Consider the following 27,788-nt stretch of genomic DNA (forward strand, 5'->3'; position numbering starts at 1 on the left):
AGTGGGAACAATACATGGTTCACCGTGCTTAAATAATTACGTGTGTGGAAAAACGTACGTACTTGCTGTACTTAATCGGGTACTTTTTGTAGCTACAGTGAGAACGCTTCTGTCTAGTAGTTTACGCATTGTGTAAGTGTTTTATTTCATTAGCCAATGCACTAGATTTGAGTTTGTATCGATTCATGAAAGGTTGCCGGACTTGACCATAAATACAATGCTGTGATCAGTTTTCATAGTGCATCTCTTCAACGTTGATTAATATTATTATTTTACTTGCCATTATTTAATGATGTGGAAGCAGCTTATTATATTATATTGAATTTAGTATTGCATGGTCTGTAAACTGGGGGATTTAAATGTTCTCTAGAAGTTTGTAAAATATAAGTGACAGTCAGAGAGTCGGACGAATGGGCAGATTCCAGACACCCCTAGATACTCAATAACTTGTACTAATTTAGGTTCTTGGCAAGTTTTAAGCCTCCAATGCGTTTTTGGTGTGGGATAATTGAGGGAAGGATTCACTCCAGCCCATTGTAGTGCTATCTTTAGGATTTCATTTTGCAAACTAAACCTAATTTAAAGCCAGCTTAAATATGACCCTGATTGCACACCCTGTTAAAAGGCCACTGATTCAGTTTGACCCTTGGTTGTAGCCAGAAATAAACAACTGCCCTGCTTGAGTGTCACATTTGGGGAGAATCTCTGACAATGCTGAAGGCAATGTCAGCAGAAGCTGTTGGATAGATAAGGACCAGGGACTGTCTGTTGTACTGACACATGCTGTTTTGTTTACAGTGCTGACCAACTTGACTTATCAAAGATACCACGTTTATGAATTTAAAAAAATTCACCCATTCCCTAAATGGTTAGACAAAAAAAAAAAACACACCCCTTTGTGATAACTTTGTCTTACTTTGTTCACCAATAGAGGGGTGGCCTAGACACATTAACAGTAATAGCTTTGTAACAAAAAAGTTGTTCCTACCCAATGGAATTGTCAACAAATGTGGCAAAATATTCCTCATTCAGTAGCAGAACAGTTGTGTGATTTATTTATTTATTTATTTATTTATTTGGGGGGGGTGGAGAATACCAGCATACATTGGTTTGTTTTATTGTGATAAAAGATTGGTATGGCAAAATAGTGTTACTGTACAACTGTGGTACCATGTCTGCCAATGGCTCATACCATTTTTGTATACAACTGCAAGTTGCCCTGGGTAAAGGCGTTTGCTAATAAATAAATAATAGTCATTTTAGCTAGCCTTTTGTTGCCCAGGTCCCTTGTGTACAGAACCATTACATAGGTATTTTAGCGCCACAGCTTTATGTCAAAGACTTGAATCCCACCCCTACCTCCCCAACAGAACTGATTAAAACTCCCATAAGCCTGTCTGGAGAATGACCTTGACACTTCTTGGCACTGTGTACAAATGACAGCCAAGAAAGTGTGTAGTTTTTTTTGAATGTGTGTTATATGAGAAGACACAGGCAGACGTTTTCTTAAACCAGTATCATTATTTGAACTGGGCAGTTAAATGATTAGCACCTTCTTAGTGCTGCCTTTTTAACTAAAATATTTTTTTCCCTGTGAACTTGCTGGTCCTAAATACATAACATGTTATCTTAAAGAACCATGTTGTCTGAGTTTTATAGAATTGTACATATAACTGCATTGTCATTTTGCGATAAATCAGATTGAGGTGGTGGCTGCTATAGTTAAACCCTGGAGGCTTCTCAATGTATTGATAGCATTGAAGAGTTTGAGTCAAAGCACACCAAAACAGTTTCTTACTAGGTGAAGAATTGTATTCTCATAATGCCAACAAACAATAGCAACTGTAATCCGCTTGGTTTTCTATAATCTGTCTTCTAATCTGCTTTGTACCGTGTATTGCAGAACAACATATGCTGTTGCTGACCCTCGATCTTAATTGGTTTGGTAATTCAACTGCTAGCATTTGGAATAAAGCATATTGGTTTGTAGACATGATTTTGGTGTTGAAATAAGGTATGGTTCTGGTAATCTTGTAGACCAAATGCACAGCAGGTTGTTTAGTTAGTAAGTAATGTTCTGAAGTACTGTAGTTGGTCAGGTGTAATGTGATTCCCAGTTAGTTAAGCTCCTGAGTTCTCGCCTTGCCATTCTAAGCACATTTTCCTCCATTGTAAGTAAATCGGGTTTCATTTAATGTTAATGTTTAATGATTATTTCAGTCATTCTGTGTGATTTGGAGTTGAGTGTTACTCCAATTCAAACGCTTCAATCATGAGAAAGAAAGAAATTGACTTGAACAGTTTTTGTAGAAACATTTGTCCTAATACATTTCTTTTATTGGCTTAAATATAGTGTAATGTATTACAGTGCTGGGGCAGATATTCGAATATTTGAACAAACATGGTTTGAAATGCATTTGGTGGCACAAATTACACTTATTCATATGACAGAATTTAATGATAACACACAAAGACCAATGCCTGAACTATGTTGCTAAGTGTATTGACTCATGATACAACACGGATTATAACTTGAAAAATGAACTGTACTGTAATTCTATAGAGAGCCTGAGGAGACTCAGGGAACCTGAGTGTTTCAAAATCCCTCAGTCTTTACAGTTTAATACCGGAATTTTATCCCGCGTGAGGTCTCCAAGTGTAATGAATAGTATTATGCTCCTTAATCTGTCTTGCAAGTGGAACCACCGCAAACCTTGTATTGTTTACTAGGCTATGCGTGCACGTAAAATCGCTTTTAGTTTCTCTGTTTTCTCAGTATCATTCCAGATGTTTTATTTTCTCTTCGAAACAGTAATTGAATTGGTCTTTTCATAAATTGTCTATATAGAAGAGCACCACCAGGCATTTGGATTGCGGAGCTTGTCAGAGAACAGGAGTCAGTATTCGACACAAGCTTGAATATTCAAAAGGTCAACTAAAACGGAGCTCATACTGAATTATATACTTCAAGAGAGCTGCTCTTCCCATTGTGTTGAAACCTGATCTAGACATTCTTAAGTACAACTCGACAGTGTCTGAATCTGAGCATGTATGTCACATTTACTTCTAGAGAACAGTTTGTCCAATTATAATAAAATAAAAAAAGGTCAGAATTTGCAGGGCTGTTTGTTTTCCATTCATTTCCTAAAACTTGTTTCAGAAAACCTATCCAAGAAGGCTTTCCTAGAGTTTTATATATGTGTCTTGATGAAATAATTCCTCACGTTTTGTTATAAATTCTGCAGTAACTTAAAAATGCAATATTTATTTGTGCAATACTACATATGTTCAGCTTGTATGTGTGTTGTTTCAAATACCTGCACAAATAAAAGATTAGTTTGCTACTGTATAATTCCTAAGGATAACATGCATATTGTTGAAGGCTAAAGACAAAGTTCTAAATTGCCCCTAGCGAAAACATTCTTTACCAAAAGTTATTAAAGTAACTGGGTGTAAATACCTTTTGTGACACACTTCCAGTTTTCCATAAATATATGATGGATATACAATAGGTCTGGTGATCTGCTGGTTCATCATAATGATGGCTCTAATTTTGTATTGAAAGCCATGGCGGGACATGTAATATCCTGGCATTGTTGTCCCTAATACTATTCTTGTTGTGATTTGTAGTTCATGTTGAGTGTGTCCTACTGTCTTGCTCCCAATGAATAGATAACACACAATGTTGCTGTCTGGAATCTCAGTTTGATGTAGGTTTGAGCTTTGTTCATGTTCTGTCTTCCTCTTGAACCTGTAAAAAGGTAACTCCAATTTTTTTTTTTTTGTTCGTAGTTTTAGAACATGGGAAAGTGGCATGCCCTCACATGTGCTTTTCTGGGGTGTGACAAGCTTTTGAGCACTCTAACACAAATGGAAATGTAACTGTTTATTCAGCCTGGACCTCCCTCCTGGTAATGCATTCACAAATTGGCACCTACAAAGCATCACTGAATGATTACATTTTTTTTTTTTTTTTGGCAGTTTAGGTATGAAGAGGGTTTTGAGCAAACCACTGACAGGCCTCCCTCTATTAAATCCCACATCTTGCACTAGTAACAGGGAGATGCAGCTTCTATGTCACAGTTAAGGTTTAAAGTAGGTCAATTCTAGCATGAGCTAGTCCAGCAAACTGGATAATTTATGGCATTAACCAGTTCTAGGCTGGATAATCATCGAATGAACCTATGTCTGACAGCAACATATCAGAGTACAAATTTAATTTTGGGAAAAAACATTGTGTTTGTTTTAACCTCTGTATATTGTGAAACTGTGTGTATGGAATTCTTAGCCCTTCCAGATTAAGAGTCTTTCTTCTCTGACTCTTACAGACATATCTGGCAGTAAAAGTTACATCTGTAGCTTGGAGTGCAGGGTGGGTGGTGGATTGTGGGAATGGCTCGGCTGCTGAAGAGGGGACCACATCCTCTATCATACAGTAACTGAAAAGATCATTTAAAAAGTGCCCAAAATGCTTGCCTTCAAATTTGACGTCATTAGCTCCTACAATAATTCTTTTGAAAAAACTAAGTTCTGTAGCTGTGACAAATGTAGTATTCAGCTCTGTAGCTGTGCAGTGTACCCTCTGTACCCAGCGAGGCTCTTACGTCTTTATCTTGCCATAACTAGTTTACAGAGCCGTTTTATTTAGTTATAAGATGGAACAGGTTTCTGCTGCTGGACAGAGACTAGAAAACGGTCTATAAAAGTTGCTTTTAGAAAGAGAGGTTTATAAGGAGCTTCCAGGAAATGAACGATTGCCTGTCCTGCACAATTTCATAACTGGTCAAGCAATGAGCTGCCTTGGAGCAACAGCTACAGCGGTTAGGTTTAGTTTGTTCCCTCTTTCTGTAGCCCTTTTGTGCAGATGGATGAGTGAAAAGCTAGGCTGCCTCTTTTATATTGACTTGCAGGTTTTTATAGGTTGTTCTCCACGAACTGCCGGCCAGAGGCCCTGAAGGAGTTTCTTGGCAGAGTTAGCTGGTCTTTGTAAGCAGATTTACTGGGTGCCCGCACCATATTGCTCTACTGCTTTCTCTGCTAATCCAACGGATTTGCTGACTGGTTTTAAAGTTTAATGACATCAAGTAGCTGTGACAGGGTTAACTAACTTCATTTAAATGACTTCCCTGCAAAAAGTTGACACTAAAATAGTTTTACAAATTAGGCTTTTTTTTTTTGGGGGGGGGGGGGGGGGGACCCAAGGCTGGCTTCAAAAATGACATTTCTGGAAAACTGAATTGTTATGCCTTTCACAGAAAATAATATTGAGAAGTGTGTCTGCAGCTCTTTGTTTTGTTGCAGTACTTGATTCTTGGCTAGGCAGCCTGGCTTTAACAGTGACTTAATAGAGGGGGAGGGAGGACAAGCTGAGACATGCATCAAATTATTTTTTTTAGAAGGTCATATGGGCAACTCTCAATTGACATTAATATTTTAGAACTTACAAGAAATTTAGAACTGCCAAAAAAAAATGATTGACATTTAAAGATCTTTCCAGTGTCTGTTTGTCTGCTGGAATAAGACGCCCTTTTTAGAACAAAGCATTTTATTTCCATGTCCTACTTTTATACAGTTTCCAACTGTTGATGGTTGCTGTAATTAACCATATCTAAAAAGCATTTCTGTTTTTAAACTGAAACAAAAGTAACGATTTTACTGTCCACATGATTCATGTCACTTTCTTTTTGCCCCTGACAACCAAAATAGAAAAAGCTAAATCCAGCTCTGATGTGGATAACACAGAGACACAGTCGGGAAATAATGATCTGACTGCATTGCAAACTTGATCCAGTCAGTTAGAACTCATTTTGAAAAGACAGTAAAAACTACAGTCACACTGAAGAGCTCCACTTGTAGCACAGTAACTCGGATGGACTTTGGATTTAAAGATTAGATGTTGAGCTGAAAAAGAGCAGTTAGTGGTGGTTGACGTTATTTTTGTGTATTCTTTTTCAGTATTCAATGAGTCTTATCAATATACAGGCTTTTTTTGTAGATGATCGAAATTGAGTGTTTCTTTGCTTTTAATATTGTATTTAGTACAACAGTTTAGTACTTCTTAAAATATAAAAATAGGACCACTTGCACATTGACTACTTGTGGTCCAGGCCTGATGAACATTCTGCTAATTATTTCTAAAAGTGGCCACTTTTGTCTACTTGCTAATCTACATCAATTCCGAAAGAAAGTGCAGTTCAGTGTAGTGGAGTGGGCTGGTGGCTGCGTGATACAAACATTCATAATCCTATTCTGCTGTCTCATCATGTTTTTTAGTGTTGTGTGGTTTTTTTTTTTTTTAATTTATTAATTTGCAGAACAAGGTTTCTCCAAGCCTGGCTGTAACAAGATCCAAATCCTTTTTTTTTTTTTTTTCCTCTGCCATTACCCATGCAGGCCTGTACTGCTGCATGAAAGAAAGAAGCTGAGCCCTCTTTGTTCATTTTTGTGAATAGGCAAGAGGGGGAGACCAAGACATTGGGGGGGTGGTGGTGACGTATTCAGAGCACTGTTTATTCTTTCAGTAGAACAGCAGCTGTTGCCACAGACCACATTCTTGCACTAGGGAAGACTGGCTAACTAAAGAGTAAAGGTTACCATACTTGGGTTAGTTTTTAAACATTATAGAGAGAGGTCCCTGTGCTTTGGAGGAAGGGAGAGATTGGCTGTCTTTTGAGCACGTGTGGGGTAAGGCAGTGTGGCAGAGCAAAAGCTCTGTCTGTAAATATTTCGGTCTTCTGGTGTTTGACAGGGAGCGGGTTCATTTCTGTCCATGCCAAAAACTTGTGAGAATGTGGCTGCTCCCAAATAGAATGATTGGTGTTGACTGGGAGCAGCCACATCACATAAGAGAGCCCAGAGCTCCACTGGGGGAGAGGAGTTTGCCGAGTGTACACTGTGTTTTACTGTGTTTCTGCACATTTTGTTTTTGTAAAGTAGTGAAGGCGAATGCCCAGCCTATGTTTTGTTTACCTTCATTTTTGCCCTTGTGCCTTTTTGTTTGTACTTTTGTGTTATTGTTGTTTATTAGTGTGCTTGTTTCCTGGCTTCTGAGGCTCTATCTCACCGCTACCCTGTCGCAGGCAGTTATTGTTTTTATATGTGAATGAATTCTGTGGTGGTGTCTTTTCTTGGCATTTTATGGCCCCCCAAAGTTTCACTAATAGAATAGGTTAAAATGAAGGAATATGATATCATGGTTGATATCTTGCTAGTAGTTTGTTCCACACTCGGTCATAATATTCAGTGGAACTGGACATTTCATTCTGTTTGTAACCTATGTGAGTTTGTGAAAATGTGTGTCAACTGTGTGATACTATGTCCCTACTGTACAGTAATGACCCCAGAACTGTTACAGGAAACTATCAATTTCTTAAAGATGGCCTGATTAGATCTTCTTGTAGATGCTAAGCAATTTGTATGTCCCTGGCTGCATGACAGGTGGAGATTTGGGGTTTCACTCACCATTTCAAAATACACCTGCATCCATCCCCACACACACCGGCACCTATCAACATAAATCTGAAGCGCTTTACAGTAACTGCCACTCGCTGTGAGTGTTTACATGCAAAATCTGTTGCTCATTTGTTTAAAGTGTAACCTGTTGAGTAATGGTTTTCTGGTATAAGGACTCAAGATTAGACATGTTTCCTGCAGTACCTGGAATGTGTATTAGTCAATGTAATAAATCCTTTTAGGGCTCGCAAAATTTTGGTAATGGTACTTGCCCTTTGGGCAGTCCATTGTAGACATTTGGTTGTCCAAAAAAATGTCATGTTGCCCATGATTGACCTATATTTGTACAACGTACACTGCATTCAATACAGGTACATTATCTCAGGGTTCATACACTTTTCAACATCAAAATTCCATAGTTTTTCCAGACTTTTTTAGTTAGTTTCTACTAATTTTTCGATCGTTATCCACATTGGCGGGCAGCCGCAGAGCATTATAACTTTTTGATCCACAGCAGAAGTTGCTCCTGGTTTTCTAAAAGTACGTGTCAGAATCTGGAGGTGCATATCTAGCAAGAGACAATGCCGGTATGCAAAAGAGAAGAATAATGCCCAATATTTGAGAACTATGTTGCGTTATTTACAAAAAGAATGTACAAAGTTGTATACTGCAAGTAGAATATATAGAATAGTATAATGGTATCAATAGTGTATTAAAACCAGACAATTTTGGCACAAGTATACTTGCAGTATGTTACTTTTTTGTAAGGGATGATATTGGATTCTGATCCAAACTTCTTTATCATCTGTTAAATGGTGAACACTATGGGAGGTGAAAAATAACAAAAACGAAATAACAAATGTGCAAATGTTGCATATTAAACATACAAGTCAAATACTAAATACAGTACACCCTTGCTATATCAACCCTGTTTGAGTCCAAAGCTTTTTGTTCGCTATAGTAAAAGGACAATCCAAAACGAACAATATAAGCTGCTGGAGTAAGTTAAGGAAGACCTTGGATAAAGGCATTAACTAAATTATTAATAATATTAGTACTGGTTTATTCTTTGATTTTCTTTTATCACAGTATTTGTCACTACTACCAATAATAATAACAACAATGAGATTGCAAATAAAAGTAGAATTACAAGTACAGTACCTATTTGTGGCTGCATCCAGTATTCTGGCTATAGCAAAAATGTAACTTTCTATGAATTAAACATGCATAAAGCACCATGTTATCAATGCTGTATTTTTTTACCAACAAAAAATAGGTAATATTCCTACTCGTGAAACATTTTAATTGCCAGTTTTTTTAAACTAAGTAGCCTGGCTAAATGGCGGTTGGGAGTTCAGTTTTGAAGCGACAGACAAGCAAACCAAGCGCGAGAAGGAGAGCGGGTTGGGAGAAGGGAAGAGGGAATTCGCTCATCCCAGGTTCGGCTGCCAGTGGGGCTGAAGCGAAGCTGAAGTGTCTCGTCTCCCGGAGAAAGCCGCAGCTCTTCTTGCAGCAAAAAAGTAAATACATTAGGAAAGATAACCACATAATAGGCCTAAAATTTATTTAGGTATAAAACGAATGCTGAGTAAGATATGTTATAAAGTGCCACGCAGCTTTTCTTCAGTTGAGATACTGTATCAAAAGGGAGAGAGAAACGGAAGTTAGACTGTGAAGTTGTGAACAGCTTGAACAACACTGGTACTGTATTTACTGTAGAAATATTGCATGAATCACTAGTATAGGGAATTGGGGGACCTGCTGCAGGAGTGTTATATCCGAGGCGCGTTATAGCGAGGGAGCACTGTATAAGAACTATTGGGTTGGACATTGTTGTCTTGGCTTTGCAGAACCCCTTGATGGGGTAAACCTGAATGTCTCCAATGTTTTGAATATATTTCTGAGAATGCTTGCTCATTAAACATTAGCATGTACTCTTACTTCCCTGTCTAGTAAAACACACCTAGTAAAACATGGCAAACTTATGGAAATGTGGAACGTAGTTTTCCATATTCGGCATGGTCCGCAAACGTACTCGAATAACTGCCATGTACGGTACTATTTTCACACAAAGGCATGACAGATGTGGCTTGAGAAACATGGTCTGTATTTATTAAGCCAGTAGTATGGCTCGCTGCCAGTAACCCAATTTAATAATCTGTCCCAATACTTGGAGGGTGGTGTATATGTATTTCTGTTAATCTGATCTTTTATTTTTTTTAATGAAGCTGATTAATTCCAGGTACCGGTATGTGCTGGAACTTGCAAGTGTTTTTCACAAAAGGGTTTTGAAGTGCTGGGTTTACCTTTTGTGATACAGATCAGTCACACTCAGGAGTTTAAACATTTTCCTTTTGCAGGGATAGCCCTTTATAAACTTCTTGAAACGAGACGATTTGGTGTTTGTCTGGAGTTTCAGTAGCTTTTCAAGCAAATAAAGATGGATGAAGACTCATTTTATTTATTATAGAATACAAGTGAAAATAACCAGATCTTCATTGGAAGGAAAGGGGGACTGTGATGAAAAGAAATATTCAAAAACATGGTTAGCCCTCCTTAAGTTCAATATTGTCTGTTGCTTAGTGTAGCTGCCCCCCCACCCGTATTATCTCCACAAGGAACACCATTACTGGTCACCATTTTGCTGTGCTGAAAATATAATTGTTTATTTTTTGTTCTTTGCTTGCTTGTTTAACTGTATGGCATAATCTGCCACTATCGAATTACAATTTAAACTACTGCTTCCAAATACGTAAGCCTCCTACCTGTGGGCTGGACTGCACATAAATTTTAAAAAACGCTTAGATAGCCATTGTTTGGTAGAGGAAGTGTCCTTACAGTTGGAAGACTGTGTTCTTCAGTAGCTGCCATTCACAATTGGGAAGATAATTATTTACCACACCCTAAAGCAGATTAATCAGTTTGTGTCAGGGCATAAGAACCGGTGACAACGCACCTCAGAAGCGAGAATTTGAACCTTTTTAATGCTCGTCTTACCTGCAAGAATCTGAATTTGAAGTGCTTCAGAAAACTGTGCCTGTTACACAAATACAGAATAACACTTTAAAAAGTCTTCTGTAGTACTAAGCCAAGTTCAGGCACAGTAGAATAATGGACTTGAAAGCTGTGGCTGTGGGCACATTTGTGTCTGCGAGACCAGAGTGTTGTCTGATTTTGTGCTCTCTGTGAATTTTCATGTCAATGTGCATTATACATTTTGGAATAAGGTACTTAAATATCAAGAGAGAGAAATGATCATGCCCTCAACCTTCTGAGAAACACACGTGACCATGGTGCAGAACACTGAGGTAGACCCAACAATTCAATGCCTTCAGCAATATTGACTGCAGAGAGTGCAGGGTATAACATGAGCTGGCCAATGCAGGTTTGACCCCCGAAAAAACCATGGCATAAACTGCAGCTCCATGTGCTTCCCAGGCCAACTGCTTCATAAATAACTCCCTTTATTCATGGCAGGCTTAAGTGTTTTGCTTCCCAAGAATAAGCCACCCACACACCCTGGCAACTTTAATCTGTTGGAATAAACCGTGCCAGCTCTGATCTGGTTCTGGGATACTGATAAATGCCAGATTCCAGGCTGTAGTGGCACCTTCTTGGTTACAGGTCCACAGAGGGATACGCTACAGGATTGTTTGCCTTGTATTGTTCCCCTGGAGTTCCACGATTGGGTCACGAGCACCTGTTCTCAACAGCATGTCAACATCTGTTATTTTTAATTTAAAGAATGTTAGAGCCTTGGAAATGTCCTTATATCCTACCCTTGATTGGTGCTTCTGAAGAACCTTATTCCGGATTTGCTTTGAATGTTCCTTCGTCTTCCTTCGATGTAGTTTTTGTTAGGAAATTTACTAATCAACTGTGGGACCTCCCAGAGACAGGTGTATTTAACCTGAAATCATGTGAAACACCTTAATTGCACACAGGTGGACTCCATTCAACTAATTATGTGACTTCTAAAGACAATTGGTTGCACCAGATCTTATTTAGGTGTGTCATAGCAAAAGGGGTGAATACTTCTACCCCCACCCATGGAAATGTGAAATCATGATCTGTGTACAATCGGCCCCCTGTTGTTACATCAGGTTAGGCATTGGGAATGACTGTTTATAGCTGCAGGACAGCGTTGTTTCAAGAAAGTGTCAGCTGAGGTAACCCCAAGCACCTAACTGCACCCCCAATGTGAAACACTGATCTAGACAATTGATCTAAACCAGGGGTCCTTTGAGGGGAAACAATTTTGAACATTCTAAATTCTTGACTGAACTGTTTTAGCAGTCATGTTGATGAAATGCTCTTACATTAGGGTAAGTAAGTCAACACTGGACTTGAAGTGGTGGGCTCCAATGTTTTCAAATCCCCTTATTGGTAACAACAGCCCCACGCCTGTTTTCTTATGATGAATGCATTTTACCTCCATTCTATATACTTCAATTTGAAATATGCAGTTTTTCAAAGAAAATGCTAGAAAGAAAAGTTGCTCCTGGTAACAAATCCCTTCATGTTTTATTCAATGTAGTGGTCATGCTGCAATTGGACCATGTGGCCACCAGCAAAGGTACAAGGATTTAGCAGTTCATCTATAGTGTTGTATTTTTAAATGTGCAAATCCTGAATTGCTGTAAAAAATTACACTGACTAATCAAACACTTCTTGGGAATTGTCTTCTTGTAACCGATGTTCATAAAGGCAATATGTTTAAAAAATGTGTGTGTGTGTGTATATAATGTGCGTGCGTGGTATGGTAAGAACTGGATATCAAAGGATCTGCAAACATAGCTTTTGAAAAGCTTTGTCTTACTCTAGCCCTGATCTGTTAAGAGTGAATTCATATGTTGCTTGTGACAGGATTTCTGTCTTTTAGGGAATCTGGCTGAAATGTTTTTTTTCGGTGGGGGGAAGGTTAAACTCAACAAAAATAACCCAAAATTAAGCATTTATATCTCTGTCAGTTTTAAAGCAGATTAGAGATATCGGCGTTTCTGGTCTCGGAAGCTAAAGTCGTCTTTTGTCCGAAAAGTATTCTGTGCCTGTGCCGCCTCTGCTCTACAGATAACACAGGAATGCAATCAAGGACACAAGTCATGATAAAGTAGAAATGTGTGAAAATGGTATTGCCACTATCTCTTTTATATAATTGTAATTGGCAAAACATTCTTCCAAATCTATATCCCTATTTGTATCTGCATGACACATGTACTGTATATTTAACAGCTTGTCTAATCTTAGATGAATTTACACGAGTTATTGATAGTATGACAACCTGGGGACGTACAGTATGAAAGTGCATGTACATCCATTCGTAGATGTGACACTCTCTTGGGAGTCACTTTTCAGAAACTGCACTGCCATTTCATGTTATATTTTGTACATGATGTTTATGTCAAGGTCATCACCTTTTTTTTCTCATTTCTGATGTTGCTTGCATACTTGTCAGACAAATCACTCTGTAAATGTTGTACGCCAACTAATAGTGCCTTGCTTAAGCTGGCATTGGGATATTGCAATCTCCCACAACTCTACCGACACCCTCCCACTAAGGTATAAATTATAACTCCTCTGGGGAAAAGATATGGGTGGTGGTTTGGGGCACTGTAATATTTAGTTTTTGTAATGTAATTTTCTGAAGTTCTGATAATTCTTTACTCCTGCTGTGCAATAATACATTGTTGTTCTACTGGTGTATATATTAAAAGAATATTCAAATGAGACATCTATGTTTCACCCATGCATCATGCATGTGGGCAGGAATTAGTGAGGGAATTACTGGAGGTTTGATTTAAGTTGAAAATATGGATCTTAACAAGCTGCAGCTGGTAAATATGGCAGCAGATTCCAAGAGCCACAAACACCATGCAGATTTCAGACCGCTGTCAAATTCTTTAGATTCTGTAAAGAGCAGCTAAATGCAGTGTGCAGAACAAATCAATTTTTATCCTGCTCTGAGGTCCAAATGTTGGCAAAATAGCTTTTATTTGTATGTGTGGGTTGGCGCCACTGTGGCCATATGTCATTTTAATTTTTGTGGGAGGAGTTTGTAGTTGTAGCCTTAGGGCATTTCAGGAGTCGATTTTAAAAACATAATGAAGACTATTTAAGGATTAATTAACCTTTTTTTAAATAACCCACTTTCTGTAATGCACCATGTCTTATATTCCAGTTTTTGTATGGTAGGTAAATGGACTGGCAGTACCGTGATATGTTTTCTTTAGGGTAATACAAAGCTAACATTGGGTGAGATATATGATGAAGAAAGTGGTAGAGGGAAATGTTTTGTGAAGGCTTGCAGCAGTGCAGTTGAAAGTTGCGTTGTAAGTCGAAGCACATTTTCCCATAAGAACAATGTTATAAATTGGGGTTACGTTCCTGACTCTTCAGCCAGATAATATAGTTTTACAATACATGCAAATATTTATTTAAGTCTTTACACTCAGCCCGGTGATTTACGCGCATATTACTCAGACACCTACCTGGCTTGTTTAAAAGTACAGACTCGGGGCTTCCCAATGACGTGTTCAGTGTGTGGTACTCCCAGCAGGAAATATGATCGCCTGAAGTTAATCCCTTCATCATGTGACAGAGTTCACAGTTTAGGTTTCGTTTTGAGGCAATTGCTCTTATCAGACATTAACGGCAAATTAAAAAACAAAACAACAACAACAAAAAAAGTCTACGTAGGGCGACCACGGCAGGTACTGCAATTCAGACTCCATGCTTTTGTCTCGCCGTGTCGTAAATGCCGTATCGATGTCGTAAAGTCGAAACAGGGTAATAATGCAAGAGAGTCGTAAGTCGAGGATCGCCTGTATTGTGTTTTAAAGTTCTACTAATTATCCTGACACTATACGTTTTAACTAAATTATATTTAATGAATGAACATATTTGGATCCAAACTGTTCCACAGATTGAAACCCCTGCTATTCTGTTGTAATTGTTCGGCCACGCCGCTGCCTATCTTGTTAAGATAGACTGTTGATACCAAATCTTTCTATTTCAGCAGGAGTGACCCCTGTCTCTGCGACAAGATTACAGGACCCGTGCACCAAAGCATTGCAACAAGTATATTGTCAGACTGCATTCTATATTGAGCAGGCATGTTGACTGATTATCTAAAACTGAACCCAAAAAATCCCAGGGCTGGAACAGCAAATCAATAACATAATCCAGCTCTTTCTCCAGTATACATTGTTCTTGGTTCTCTGCTCTTCCACTGCTCAGTCTGACATTGATTATTGAAGTTAGTAAAGTACACAGAGTCATTAAGAGGTCCAGGTGTCACAGAGAGGGATGAGACTTCAATCTCTCTTTTTCCATTACAACTTTAACAACTGCGCTGCCCCATGATGAGCTTCAGTTTTACACTCTAAAGGTTCTTGGGTGAACGTTGACAACATTTGTTCGATCTGATTGAAGGTGACAGAAATTGATTTGGCAAGTTGGTTCATAATACTGTAGGTGGGGGATGGAAAGCTGTAGCCAATGTTTGTCTATCACTTTTTCACTTGTCACCTGGTTTGCAGAGGTGGGTTTAGCTGGGTAATCTGTCTTCCCTGAAAAATGTATACAAGTGAAAGCCCATTATAAATTTCAGTGTGAGCCACCATGGCTTTTACAATTAACTTTGTCCCATTGCTGGACTGTGTGACTGATGTGCAGGGCTAACCTTATTTCCAGCTCATCTAGTAATTCATGAGTGAGGATACCCTGTTGAGATTAGGGATGGGACAGTATAAAATTTTGTATGATAACCGTTTAAAAAAAATAAATAAATAAATTCCGTGGTAACCTTAATATCACGGTATACAATACATCATGCAAGTTATAAAATAAAAGCTTAAAAGAAGAAAGTCTAATGTAAAGCACTTACATTACCGTAATTCACAAAAATAAAACCAATAAGTCACACTTCCTTTCATGGGATGATTTAAACATTTTGTGTTTAGTATTTTACTATGCCAAATAACTTGGTATGTTTATTTTTTTAAATAAAGGCAATCAGAATAATAAAAAAAAAACTAAAGTTGTACACTCTCAATGTTATACTACAACAGAATTAAGATCTATTATTTGCTCCTATTAATGCATTAACCGTTGTATAACTGAATTACAATAATTGGGGTGTAGAATAAAAGCAACGGTATTAATAACGTAATATACCTAAACCCCAGTAAACCAAAAAAACGGTATACCAACCCATCACTAGTTGAGATGCCACCGTGTCAGTGCTTTGGTGGCGAGGGTCCTGTAATGTTGTTGCTCGATGGGACTGTGGAACAAGGAAAGAAGTTGAATCTCCATCTCTTTAGTTTCAAAAAGGAATTTGCTGTAACGCAGCAATGTGTGTGTGACAGAGCTCTATTTCTAAAGGTCCCTTGTCTCAAGGCCGGTCTTTCCTGAGTCGCGCATGGTAATGCGTTAAGGTAGAAGCACCTGGGATCTAAAGTTCGCCTATCTAACTAGGCATGTGTTCTGCACACCCTTGGGCGTTCTTTCTTAACGCATTACTGTACATCCTGCAATTATTTTCAAACCAGGAACTTTCAAAGCATGTCCAGACCATGTTCTTACATGCTGTCCGAATTGTTGTGTGTTGTTTTATTTATTTTTTGTTGACATCTGGAAATAAATGGAAAGTGCCATGCTACTGAAAAATATTGTGAACAGGACGAAATCAGATAGGATTATGGGCTTTGTGACGTGCAGACTGCTGCTTTTTCAGTTTGGGCAGTCGGTGGCAGCTCTTTTAGTTAAGATTGATGCTAAAGCCTTCACCAGTGTCCTTCTCTTAGAGTTTTAGAATGATATGGAGTGTGTGACACGCTGAATGAATCAAATGTGCTGTCATGGCCCCAATGCCTCTGAACCTTCTTCACTGAACTTTACCATATATGTTTTGTGTGCAAGTTTCAATTTACATTCTCGTTTCTAAACTTAGACAGCCACTAGCCTAGTAACATGTAATCTATCAGAGGGGTTCACAGACCAGATTAGTACTATTCTTGGACTAAATGTTACTTTAGGTAAGGTAGTCCACGACTAGAGTTCACTGCGGTCTGTGTAAACCATCAAAGATCATTTTCGAGAGCTGATAATGTTAGATTTATGTACCTTTTAATTGTATGTATTTATTGAAAACGCAACAAAAAAAAAAACCCACCACCCCCTTTCTTCCCTCCCCTTTGTGCCAGCCCACCAACCCCAAATTGATGGGTGCCACAGCAAAACAATGGTTATGAAAGTCTTTAATTATCCACTGTGTTGTCTTGTAATTTTACGTCTGGTAGGGGATTCAAGAGGGAAAGATGGTGCGCTTCTAAACTTAACTGAAACAGTGCTAGAGCTTCTGATTTTTAACTGTTAAACACTAATACAATAGTATATCCCACTGAAACCTCTTCTGTGTTCACTTCCCCCTGTGATTCATGTTAGTGAATTTTGCATTAGTGCACTACTCGGTGCTGTTTTGATTTCATCAGTTCTTGGGCGTACTTTTTAGGGCAAACTAAGAATAGACCATTTAATTTACTGTTCAGATGGAACACAAAAAATGACTCCACCGTACTGTGTATATATCTCTGCAAACTGTGTGAAATAACTATTTCCCCAAAAACTGGACTAGTCAGCCTTATGTGGCAACATGACATGTGTTGGTTAACTTATTTTACTGTAGCGTACACCTGATACTTTGGCCTACTTGACTATAGGATCACCATTGATCTCCATAGGTTTTACTTCATTGATACCATTTGTGAAGATACTCATTATGAAGGGAACATCCTGTTTCCCTGCAGATGGTGTTCATTTTACTCTTTACTGTGTTGCCCTGGTCACAAATTATTCCCCTAGCAATCTGAAATTCTCTTCTGAATGTGACTAGTGAGGGCCGACCTCCCTCCTTTTCCCCAATCCGTTTACAGGGATGTTTTTTGTAACCTTGTCAGCCCCATCTCCAGTCTGAATATGCTCAGTGTTAAATGAAATGGAAAAATATTGGAATGCCTTCTTGCTGAACTTCGTAATTAAATAAAGGATTCTGGCATCGAATTCCAGGCAAGTTGTTTGTTCCAGTTCTGTAGTTTTGCAAATAAAGGAAACCTTTTTAAACCGGCAGAATCTCAGCCAACTGTGGGTAACCCTTTGTGTGCCTATCTCCTGAGGAGAGAGCGTGGAAAACAAAGGGGGAATTAGGGGGACAAAATTAAGAATGTTTCCTTTTAAAGAAGGCATTGATTTTAAACGGATATCTGTTTTCAAATTTCTTTTTCAGCTTCGCCGTAATACTAGTGATGAACCAGTGTAGGCGTTGGTTACAGTAAAGCTATACTATAAAATCGAGTGTGGCCAGAATGCAGCTTTTAGCAGTATAGAGTTAGGCTTCTAGCTACGTACAGTACCAGCTTGGTATCAATAAAAAAAAAAAAAAAAAACTGGTAAAAGCTTGTTCCAATTCTTGACCTCTTGCTGGTCACCATCTTTGGAAGCTTTATCAATTAAGGCTGTATTAAGTTCACAATTACTTAAATAGTTCAGCTTCCTTGAATGAACTGCTTGAAATCAAGATCAAGTCTATTTCATTTGGAACTCAGTCATCTCCATTAGTCACAACTGTAATTGAACCTCCAAAATAAGGATGTTTAATTTTACAAAGTTGACAGACATCTAACGGAAAATTTTAATTAACAAAATGAGTTCAAAATGTTCAGTGTTTATATACTTCTGTTATCTTTGGTCTGACTTTTTAAAAGCAGCACAGATGACTGTGAAATGGTTGGCTTTAAGGACAGGCACACTTGTGACTGATGGAAACAACATCCTCTGTCGTGAAAGGTGTGTTCTAGAACAGAACGACTGTTTGTGAGAACAGTGTAGATATCTTCTAAACTAAAATAAATGACTGTTTTGAAATAATACCAACATTTTATGTGGTTTATAATGATATTAATAACCTTAACCTTTAACTATATAATTGAACATGATTGTGAGAAACCACAGCTGTAACTTGGTAAAAGCTTTACAGTACTATGTGCTTTGAAACAAAGCAAGAGAGACTACCAAGCTGAATTGGGTACAGGAAAGTCCCATTGCCCAATGATGATCTATACAGTGCTGACAGTTTTGCTTGTATATGGGTGTGTGCATTTTAAATAACCTACTCACTTTTCTGACCCAACCCTTCCTGTATAGTATAGTAATCAAAATCCCTCTGTTCTAGATTGCTGTATGACTAAACATATGCTGAGGTATGTTTTTCTCAGAATCGTTTTAATGGATATTTTATGTTGCTCCAAAATTTCATCTTAAACCCATGTAAAAAAAAAAAAAAAACAGGGCCTGTTGTTCCCTGTTAAATGTGGCTGAACTTGTACTGTTAGTGTTAAATTTGAATCTATCCTAGGCAGACCTCTGAAAGAGGAACAATGCCTTGCTGAATTGTGCTCTCAATCTTGAGAGAGCCTTCATTGCTAATGACTGAGTTTCTTGGATTCTAACAGGACTGTGCTGTTCAAGGGTAGTGAGTTGGTATTCCCTGGTACCACTTTTGGATCGCTCTTGATAACTTTTTTTTAAATCCCTGGCTAGGGATGCCTATCCCCAAAAGCATATTGTGGCACAGTAGAGGTTTAATGGAACAGGGGAACCGATTTTACAAGGGTGATTTAAACTTGCTAATCACATTATTTTGCACAAGTTACTAAGAGTCTGGGAATATGCCTGTGGCTTTCTTTCATTTAAACATGTAGAAACTAGAAAATGACTTTTTTACCAACGTGATTAAGCCTGGTAAGGACTAGTGTCAGTGCTGAATAGAAACTGCTGGTTGACTTATCACATCGCATGTCATGTGATTTAAGTAAAGCATGCAGTTTGATGGGTAGAAGCACATTTGCATTCCATATGCATTAAATTTTAGAACATCATTAATACATTTACACAAACAGCAAAGTGTTATGAAGCAGAATGCTGACAAATAGAACCCCAGACTTTTATCAAATACATCATTTTATTAATATCTTTTTTAAAGCGATGACTGTTTGATTATTTTGTTAATGAGTTGAGTCATTGAGGTAAATTGTATCCCTGGTTAGGACATTAAGTTACAGTAATATAGGCTCACCATTGCATTACACTAGGTTATAGTGTATGTCCACAGACCTGCAGTTGTGATACGACTGTGGATGTAGAAATTAGCGTTCTTCATTTTCAAGTGGACACAATATATGATCCGACATGCGATTAGAGAATATGTGTGCATGCAAAAGCAGAGCTGTGTGCCATATGCTGAGAAAGTGACTGACCGTGGGGGGAAAATGCCAATTTTGATGACTTTTGATCTCAATAAATAATGTTATCAATGTCAAGCTTGATTCAAGGGTTTTCCAACAAAAACGTGTTCAACTAAATTTGTTCGTATTTTTTTTAAATGATATCTCAATCCCAAAATTCTAAGTGACGCAAAACTTTTGGTTGTAGAATAGAAGCCATAAATGCAGGTGTATTCTCTGGAAGCTCCTTCCCAGTTGATCAAAATGTAAGTCGCAGCATCAGAGTCCTTTTACCGTTACTTTCTTGCCATGCATTACAGTCTTCTGGGTATTGCCTTTCAAATGAGCGAGCGTTTTCTTTTAAGATGTCTCCATCATTACTATAGAGTCAACCCCTAACATCACATTTTAATGCCTTTTAATGTGACAAAGAAATACATTTAGTCAAAAACATTGGTTTGAAAGTATCTTCTATTGTAGTTTTACTCTGCTTTTTGGCACCCGCTCTTGTATAAAGAAAATGACCTGTAGTATGCTTATTTGTATGTGACCCTGAGAACTGAGACCTGTAGACTTGCTGTTCCAGAACCCTCTGCAGTGTATACAAAAAAACTTGTTACTTTACCTTTGCTGTATCGAGTACAGAAATTCAATTACAAGTATTTGTTTTACTCCATGAGTCACATTAACCCAAAACCTTTTGAATTGCTGGATCTTCCAGTTTTTAAACAGGATGATGGAAATGTTTTTAGAGTTTGATTCAGGATCTTATCAATACTACTGCAGCTAATGAATGAACAGGACCAAGGCTACCTGAGGCTGCTGCTGACATATTTAAATCAAACTGACATGGCATCAAACACCGCCAGTGCACACCACCTGTCTAATTGCTTACACGCTTCCATTTTCATTGTACTACCATACAAAAACACAAAGCAGACAGTATGGCTGGAGGCTCTTGAGGTACTTTGTGTGTGTTGGTCTTGGCTTTGATGCTTGATCCCTGCATTCACAGTGTGATGAGTCTTTTTTTGTGTCTGCGAGTTGTTTTTGTGATCTTGATGGTTTTTATGACCAAACTTTCAAGTTGACCCTGTGTTGGAGGATGACCCCAAGACAACATTGTAGAGGTTTTTGAAAGCGACCGCATTTCTTTCCTCTTAGTCATAAAGTCTGCGTTGAAGCATCACAATGCATGTGATCGGAGCATTAACAGATTGAGAGTTGGAGTATAGGCCTGGCCTCCGGGAACACTTTCAAATCAAAGCTCCCAGCTGGAACATGGTTTATTATTAATGGAAATTGAGGGGAGATGGGGAAGGGGAATCTCCTATGAGAACAGCTCTAATGTTATACAGTACATATATAAAAAATAGAGCTCTGCTGTGTTCAGCTTTACAGCCATATTTGTTATGAAATCATTTGTCTATAGTTGTCTGTGCTTTTTATCACATGTAGACCGCGCAGTTTGTTTACATTCCTTAAAGATTCAACTCCTAGGGATGTAGCAACACAAAAAGTTGAAGTTACATACATTATTAAAAGTGGATCTGTCTGTTTCTGTTGGTTGTAACCATAAATGGTAACCACACCTTTTAAAATATATATTAAAAAAATAAAATAAATTCAACCCATAATGACATTGACAGAATCAACTAAAGGAACAGAAAATTACCCAGGCCTGAGATTCACACAGTAAGTACAGGACAGGACTCCTGTTTGGAGAAGCTGTCTCACCTGTTTCAGTTCTATTTGGAAGTGAAATAAGTGATTCTGTCCCAATAATATCAACAGTCGCAGCCCTGTTTCTTCTTGAAGTGGGAACTGGGAAGTGTCAAATCTAGTTTCCAGTGCGACCTCCTTTGCTTAGTCTGTGCTGACGACACTTTTTTCCCCGAACTGAGCAGGGTGGTCTGGTGGATTTCGTGTGTGTGTGTGAAGGTTTGTTGGATACCAGGTGATTCTGGGTTTAAGTTTAGCTGATGACTCACTATCTGACCTTTTTGAGAACTCTGCTTAACCCACTGCATCCTGTTTCTTTTAAAATTCATAAATGAATATATTGTCTATAAACTGGGCAGAAAAACAACAGCTCCCTCACTAGCTCTCTTAATACGTTTATAATGAGTTGGATTTTTACCGTGTGTGTATGTGAGGTGTTGTTTGACTGTGAACCCTTTAAGTCCTTTACCAATGAAGAATTCTTCATCCATCCCCTCGCCCCCAAGAATAGTAGTGGAGGGGGAGGACGGAACTGGCACTGGGGGCGACCACATTTTTAATAAATATCGCAGCTTCTGTGAACCGTACATAAAGGAAATGCGCTGTGCTTGAACTGAGATTGGTGGTCATAATTCTCAGTCTCTGCAAGGGAGCAGGTTTGAATGGCAAGGATGGTATTCAGGTTTGAGGTGCATGTACACCCGAGCTGTGAGGGGAGGTCTCCCAGCACAGTGCCTGACTGTAGTGCTTGCCAGAAAGGACATTTTAGCTGCTCTGACCTTGAGTTGAGGAATCTTGCAGTGCCCTGTACTATATTTTATATAATGTACAGTTTAAAGCAGAATCATTTTTTATCTTAATATGATGTCATTTATATCAGGTACAAGCTATTTGATACAATAAGTGAAATTTCAGCAGGCAGTATATTCAGTTCTACTATATCTTAGTGCTGCAATTACTATATTAAATATAAATACAGCTTGAAATGTATTTGGTGGCAACAACAATCATACTTGTATTGATTCATATAACCGTTTAAGTGACTGTTTGAATAATAGGCCTATATCTGCAAAGGAAATCCATGCCTAAATGAAGTCTGGAATAAATAACTGCACAGAAGGTTTATTTATTTTTTTAAGCTGTAATATGGTGCCAAAAAAAAAAAAAAACATTTTTCAGTTAATTCAAAATGATAGAATATTCAAATATGCAGTCAAAAACATTTACAGACATTGAAAAGGACTATTTATGTTGAATAATGGTTGGTAAAATATTCAACACTCATGTTCGTCCCAGCATTAATATCTGTATCTGCTTTGAAATTTGTTGCTAACAGTCCTGATATTGCCTACCGGTACATGCATGAAGATGCATCCCACACTGAAAAACAACCTTGGAGAGCAACAAGGCAGGTCTGTTGAATTTCCACTGCTGTATTTAAAACTGCTGCAGGTCTTGATTTGCATTATAGACTGCTTCCCATCTCAGAGTCGTCATAATCTGTGTCTGAGGGTGGGAAACCACATAGAAACGGTGCTTAAACTTCAGATCGAGTCTCTCGTTTTTAATGGGAACCAGATTGTGTGAATATGAGATCCAACAGGAGAAAAACAACATTATTTTATGGTTTTAATAGTTTGAGAGAGGTGACGCTTACTGTGCTAGCAAGGCCACACAGTTAGAATGGAGAGTAGCAGTGGTGGGATGTCGTTCAAGTAAGTTTTCATTACTGGAGGGAGGGTTAGGCTTTTCAATTCCCAACAGAGCATTGGTGGTTGGAAGCAGCAAATGACACAAGATTTCTAGGACGGTGGTCCTTAAAAGAGTACCCACCAAGCCAGTGTTGAGCTTAGCAAGCAGTAATAGGACAAAATTGACTTTGTAATCGAGGAAGTCGTTAAGTATTCTACTGCGCTAGCTGTCTGTTTGTGTTTGTTAAATCTGTATTACAATGTGATTTTTTAAAATATCTTTTTGGGACTATACTCTCAACCCTTATGAAAAATATACTGTTCAGTACTTTTAAGCAGTACATGAAAGAACCGCTCGAGTCATTTTTTTCATTAAAAATGAATAAATAAAAGCCCCCCTATTTTTATTGTTTTCTTTGTTTCTGGTGTTTTCCCTCATTAACCTCTTCACATCTCATTTCAAGTCGACATTCTCCAGCAAGGTGGGACCTGCAGGAGCAGGCATATGGCTTGCCTTGCGTCCACATGTTATTTTTATAATTAGAAACTGGGACCCTGTGTCGAACAGCATATGACGTGCTTCTGCCAGCTCAGTAGGCAAGCTGAGTCTCTTAGCAAATCTGGCAGAGTGTTGGTCTCCATTGTGAGAGGTTCAGTTCAATTGCTCGCCTAGTTTACAACCTTAACAAGCCGGCATACAATTCTGGTTTACTGTATCGTCAAGCAAGCCGTTGGATTGATTCCTCTACTCCTCAACCCATTACACAATTTTAACTGCTACAATAGATGTATTCACTTTGAATTCATACAGGATACCAGAACCTGGTGCTTTATACTTGTAAACAATCAGCAAATCTTGTGGTGTTTTTGCTGAAAAACTTTAAAGCCAATGGGTCAGTGATTGGAGATTATGAATGAAATCATAATTAAGATTCATATATGTGAAATGGAGGTATAATTGGTTCAATTATATAATTAAGTGTATGGATATCTACACAAAAATGGCCCTCACTGTGCACCACTGTTAAAGCCCCTGTTTTTTAAAGCAATTTCTAACTATACTGTTTACCGTGCCAGTGGTTTAACAGTACACCCAGCTTTGTGCTTTAATTTTTCATGTTATTCTTATTGCTCAAGTCCAGTCTAGTCTGCTGTGTACAGCTCGTAATCAGGCCTCCAGGCCCTGCCCACCATTCCCTCAGGGTAATGCTCACTGCAGGGGGTAGGACGTGTACTGAAGTGGAGGTGGGTTTGTTTATCCCCCCTTCTGGAGGGACAGCAACTGATGGCTTTTTGCTGGACTGGAAAGTTCTAAAATGCAAAACTAACACAATGCCTCTGCAAGCATACTGCTATTCACTTTTTGGATATCCGGAAATTTACGGTTGTGTTCCAAGTAACCAAGGCTTTAAACATATTGAAAATCCCTGGAATGCAGCTCCCATTCTAAATGTATAGAAATCTAAGTGATGTAGTTTGGTGTTATAGTTACAGCAACCCTCTTGACAGTCTGCACTACAAGGTAGAAGCAGGTAATGTCATAGAACTGTATAATACACGCAGTGTTCTGGTGTGCATTTTAAAATCTGGAAGCCCCCTAAAGGGTTAAAAAAAAAAAAAAAAAAAAAAAAAAGTAAAAGCTGGCTGGGTTTTGTTTTTTTTAATGCCCAAGGATGCACATTTACAAAAACACTTTGAAAATGATGGAAGCAGTTCAACCTGGAATAAATTACTGTTGAAACCACTGTGCTGCTTTTATGGTTCACTGCACGTGGGAGTGCCTTCACTTCATAATGATTTCCAAGCTAATGGGAACATTAATCCAGCACAGGGGTGCTCCGTTCAAAGTGGAAACGATCCCATTCTGAAATGAGGTGATCTTACATATTTAGTTAAATGTAATTTAGATCCAAAGTAACGTGTTACACCTCAAAAGGGAGGAGATGTGACTCCCCTTTTCCATAGTTCTGTGTAGGCTCTTTTTTTTATTTGAGGCTTGATTGAAAGTGGTTCTGAATAGAGTGCTTTGTCAGTACTAACAAGTAAACTCCACATTTTTTGCAATGTGATTGGTGAGTCAGACATTCATGCAGTGTTGCTGTGCTTTGACCTTGAAGGAACATTTATAAAAGGTGCACATACTGTCTGCTTGCTCTTACTAGATTTAATGTTGGATTTAATAAAGTACAGGCAATTCCCTCGGTTGAGTGTTTGCTTTGATTCAGTTTATTTTTTGCACCAGTGTTGATTAAAGGAACAGGATTGCTGGAAAGATGTGTTTTGGGAAGTCGGGAATGCATTAATATGGTGGTGTTGACCTTTTAACATCCGGGGTAGAAAAACAGCTGGTATTGGATTAAACGGAAGTGTGAGAAACTAGACATTGAAAAATGTATTCACTTTCTTTTTAGTATTTCAAAATCCTGAATTGAGTTTTAATAGTTATGGATAGTTTGTTTGAGTTCTGGATGATTTTAATAAATTTACCATCCTGTGGTTCTGTTTTATTTCTTATTTTTGTTTTAATAGTAAGTTAAGCAGAAGCCAAGCCAAAATTGATTGTAATATGAAACCATTGTTTTTCAATTAGAAAAATTACACCTATAATGATGCTGATTTATTCATTCTTTGATCAGAAATTGCAGAACTTTTACTTCATAAAAAAAAGCGTCTTAAATCCACTGGAGCCAGAGCTTTTTTGCTGTTGTGCGCCTCGTTTGTGGAACTCTATTCCGGTTGGCATTAGGCAGGTTGAAACATTGGATTTTTTCTAGCCTAAATTGAACCATACGTTTTTAAAATGTGCCCTTATTTAATCTGTTGTAGCTGGCGTGTATTGTACATATGAGCTCTGTAGTTTTTTTGTACAGCGCTCTGGGGTGCCATGGCATGAAGGGAGGGCGCTATATAAAAATACATTTGTATTGTATCTTTGTCCAGAAGGAGGATAAGTTACTTATTTATTTTTTTATTACTTGTGAATGGGTGCTATACTTAAGGTCAGGGTTTATTATTAAAACCGAGCCGCCATTCTCAAAGTTAGATGTGCTGTTGCTACCAGTAGGTTCTAATGGAGATGGTAATTCTACTCATTGTTTAGGAGTCAGTAATACTACAGAGCCCAGGGTGGTTGATCTGTTACACTTGGTGCCTCTGCTTGCCAAGTTGCATTGCTCTATTGCAATTGTTTTATTCCAGAGAGACAAAGAACAACAATGATTTTTTTTATAAAACATGCTGGTAAAATTTGATTACAAAGTGCAAAGATGTGCAAGTTGAAGTGGGTCAGACTCTGTATGGCAATGGCAGCGAGACTTTACTAATTAACATGGAAGCATAATGAAATGTAAATATTAGCACACGTCTGTGGACATGTGCATAAATACATGGCAAACCTTCTCAAAGCTATTCATTCCAAATCCTCATGAGTTTCTGTCAAGGAAAAACACACACAATAAAGCTACGAAACTAGAAATAAACAATCCAGACAATGAGGCGGTTGAAGTGATCTTTTTTTTGTGTTTTGAATTTTAGTTGGTGTTTTTTCAAGCAAATTTTGCTTTGGAAGTGTAGACCATTATGTTGTGAAGTAACAATTACATACACACAGCATTGTTTGAAAAGTTTGATAATTGACTAATTTTGTTAAATTCTAGTTTGGCAGTGTTGACAGTAAATTGTACAAGCACTCTGTTTGTAGCAGGGACCTACACTGTTTACAGTGTTTCACCTGTATTTAATATTCAAGTCAGATTGTGAAATAGAGGATGCACTGTACCTGTTTTCTCTGAAAGGGCTCTTTAGTAAAGCACTTTTCCACAATTCAGTTTATACCAAAATATGATTCATCTGTATTTTACCCACCTGTGCAGAATTCTTCATTGTTCACCAAACCTTGTTGGCTATCCAGTTTGTTTACATTGACATAGTTTTAGTCTCTCCCTATGTGCAGCTCTGTATTACCATTATGTAGTCCCAAAACTAAACAGACAAACACTTCATCCTAGCCAGAGCTTGGAAGACATTTTCCAAATCGCACCATGTGAAGCACCTTTAAACACGTCTGTAACTACAGTTGTTGCGTAACAGTGGGGAGGTCATGAATAATTTAAATAGCATACACAAACCTCGCCTGTTCATTAAAGGAAAAAGCTGCATCAGCCAATTTATTTCTTGTGTATACGTTTAGGTCTCCTTCCTCTGCGCGATGCTGGGAAAGAATTCGAATTTGTTTTTAAGAGCTTGAAGCAATAAGCAGCCTTCTCTGTCATAGGTGGTTTGTGGAGGATCCTTTTAAAAAGGGAAACATGTAATCCTGGTCAAAGTTCAATCATCCTTTTTTTATTTTAAATGGTTTAGTGTAATCATAGCAGGCTCTGGCCAATAGCATTGTTGAGAGGAACAATATAAATTCATAATGATTGGTTTGAAGTGGATGCAATTTCCTTTTTGCTTAAAGAAATAAATATAAAATCTAGGAGGTAGCTGGTGTCCTCCAACAGCAAATCTCTCTGCTCTCTGTTTTCTATACCCACTGGCTAAGGAAAAGTAAAATGTACTGAATCCTCAAGCTGTAATGTCCCTAAAGCTTTTAACAAGAACAGTGTAAGAAAATACAGAGATTAACAAAATCATTCCAGTA

At 38.1% G+C, this 27,788-nt stretch overlaps 1 protein-coding gene across 3 annotated transcripts in view; it reads left to right on the forward strand.

Moving 5' to 3' along the window:
- LOC121329137 (plexin-B1-like) overlaps positions 1–27,788 on the forward strand; it is a 122,472-nt gene that overhangs the window by 1,365 nt on the left and 93,319 nt on the right. The gene's annotated exons all lie outside the window — the stretch shown is intronic.

The sequence above is a fragment of the Polyodon spathula genome, chromosome 16, assembly GCF_017654505.1.
Source record: "Polyodon spathula isolate WHYD16114869_AA chromosome 16, ASM1765450v1, whole genome shotgun sequence".
In the NCBI taxonomy this organism is placed as follows: Eukaryota; Metazoa; Chordata; class Actinopteri; order Acipenseriformes; family Polyodontidae; genus Polyodon; species Polyodon spathula.